The sequence below is a fragment of the Rhipicephalus microplus genome, chromosome 1 (genome assembly GCF_043290135.1).
Source record: "Rhipicephalus microplus isolate Deutch F79 chromosome 1, USDA_Rmic, whole genome shotgun sequence".
Taxonomy (NCBI): Eukaryota; Metazoa; Arthropoda; class Arachnida; order Ixodida; family Ixodidae; genus Rhipicephalus; species Rhipicephalus microplus.
Genome location: NC_134700.1, coordinates 140,062,738 through 140,065,654, shown reverse-complemented (window position 1 = coordinate 140,065,654; position 2,917 = coordinate 140,062,738).

Genomic DNA, 2,917 nt, shown 5'->3' with positions numbered 1-2,917 from the left:
AAGCTGCTACGGAGAAAACGAGGGCACAAAATGCGGTGGCACAATGGCAAAAACACAAGGTATATACTGTACACACGTGGTGTCAATCTTCTATATGCGCGAGGGTACAATGTCACGGATGAAATGACCGTAAGGACGATCCCCAGTGTTTCTCCAACTCGTTATGATTCACTTCGTGGAGATGTGTATGCTTCTTTTTCCTGATTGGCAGCTAGGTTTGCATGATGTATAAAACTTCAAATACGTGTTACCTTGCAAGTATCAGGCGTATGTTTCGTTCATGTCACTTTGAATAAGGCCTGGCTACAAACAAGCGTATACAGCATTTTCTATTCACTTTATCATTAGGTTAACAAGAGAAGCGTCCTTACAGGAATCGGATGTCTTGCTTCGAAAGTCACAAGCTTATAGGCGGTGCGCGTGCCAGGTTTCAGGGAGACATAGAAAGCATGTGCTGTTGCCCATCCTTCAAAGAACACGTATTATAAGCCCACTGAAACAGTGATTAAGTCTTTCCTTATAACGGCTTACGACCTCCGTACCTGAGTTAACACCTACAGTTTAATAGTTGACATTTAACATTTTACATGATATTGAGGACAGTATGGTGACCATCAGAGAGATGCTAGTAAGCAACCACCTCTTATACTCTGAATAATGCAAAACGCAACGATGACAAGATATAAAATACAATGTGTTTCAGTCTTCAATTCTGGGTGTTTCGTGAGCCATACAATTGAACGTCCACGTTTGTTTTACTGACGCCCGAACTAACAGTCTGATGTTTGAGCTTGCGTCATGAAGAAAGATTTGATTAAGGCGTCGGTGAAAGTTCACTAACCAGGTCAACACCGCGAAACGATTGCGACACTGTAGCTCATTAATCAAGCCATGCCAACGTCCGATCACGGCATTTCTTGATAAAGTGTTTTTTCTTGCGATCAAGATAAAGTACAGAGTTCATCTGTCAGTCTGAAAGAAATGAACTGTGTGCGTTGCTTAGAAAACTACTGTCTGACGATATGTCCGTGAAATTGCCAAGTAATAAAAGATGGTGACAGAGAAGACGTTTTCCAACGTGTACTTTGGACAAGTATTGCAGCAAGCTCTTCTAGGGGACTGGCTGCTTTTATTTGTTTTGTACCAAATCAGTAAAGCAGTAAACAAACTAACAAAAACAACGTAACCCAAGGGGTATGAGAAACACAACGAGATAAACAAATGTCTAGACAAAGTACTAGTACCTCGGTATTTTTTTGCGTTTTTTTCATCGTCTTCGGCCACGACTAAGGAACACAGGAACTCCCGTTAAAGCGATTGACAAAGATATCAAGAATGACCAAGACACCTTGAAGCAACCAAGCGCTCGTCAGTGTAGAGCAATACAATGAACTGTTTTGGCTTGAGTGACTTAGAGAAGACCAGTGACTTTTTGTTTGCATATATATCCTAAGGAGACCTACAGCGGCTCGTAAAAGAATGGCCCCAACTGAAAAAGATGTTGCACTTGTTAACTAGGTCAGCAGGAGCCACGCGCGTGACTTAGTTAACAATCCAGCGTGTTGATGTACTGCGTCGGCGTACTGCTTTAAAACCAGAATAATGAGATATGTGGCAGTGCAGACGGTCACCTAATTCCGCCAAACAAGTCGATATTGCTAGACATTCACCTGGTTTAATGATGTCTGAGTTGTCAATTTGTTCAGCTGCGCTGTCATGAACACAACCACATTTTCATCGAGTCTACACCACAATCATAAAGGTCTTGGTTCGAGGGTACACTCATACCTCTAGGTACTATATCCTTGTAAACATCAGACATTTTCTTTATAATAAGTAAGTAATGTTCTAGCTTCATAGACATTCCTTTATGCTCGAGCATTCCCTTTGTTTAAATGAGAACTGCAAGAATTATTACTTGCCGTCACATTCACAGTTCCCAGTACAACCAGTTTCAGAGTGGTCATAAGCGGATTTAGGATTCTTTTTTCACAGAGTCACTAGTAAAATTTTCAAGTAACGTGTCACACCTTTTCGGGCTTATTGGCATTTTTCTTAGAAAGTATTTCCATAGTCACCTCATTCACCAATACAACGGTTGTCGATGACGATGTGTAGTTAAATGTTAACGTCAAACAGACTGGGGGAGGTAAACAACAAATGACGTTCATTATGCATTAGCAAAGCTTCATTCATTTGAGTGCAGACTATCGTGGAGACAATGTTAAAAGTAAATATGGGCATTCATTTATGGCTGCGCATATTTTAGCTGTTCAAATATTTACTGATTCTTTGAACTGTCTTTTGTCTTGTAGCGACCTCTTTATTACAATAAATATTGCTTTCCAGAACGCAAAAATACATTGAATTTCACCTTATTTAGGGCTACCTCAAAGAAGGGGCGCGACTTTTTGTTTTGTTTTGTGGTGACTATTCTCTTGTTAGCTCGGAAGAATTGTGCAACCCTGCTTATTTACCTCTTATGCTGAGAATGTGATAAAATGTGCTATGAAAACAGTCTGTCTTGCTTCCCGGAAGTAATATGCGATACAGGCAACATTCACAGGTATTTATGGTTCGCAGACATAGAGAATTCACTACCTGGCTGTAATCCGCCAAACTCTGCTTCCGCGGGGAAGCATAATTTTCATTACAACTACTTGATGTAGCAGCATTTATACCATTAAATTTAGACCTCATAATAAAGCGGAAATTTACGCGTGTGTTTAATTGATACTGATTACTATAGAAGAAGCATTGCATGGAGCTGCACTAGTTATACGAAAAATTTGGACTTATTTAGGAACACCTTACTCAGGCGGTGGCACTAATGTCTCACATTTTTTCGAAATCTTCCAATTTTTACATTTAAACCACTTAAGCGATTGCTTTCTGACTTCAAGTGCTGCCCTGTGGA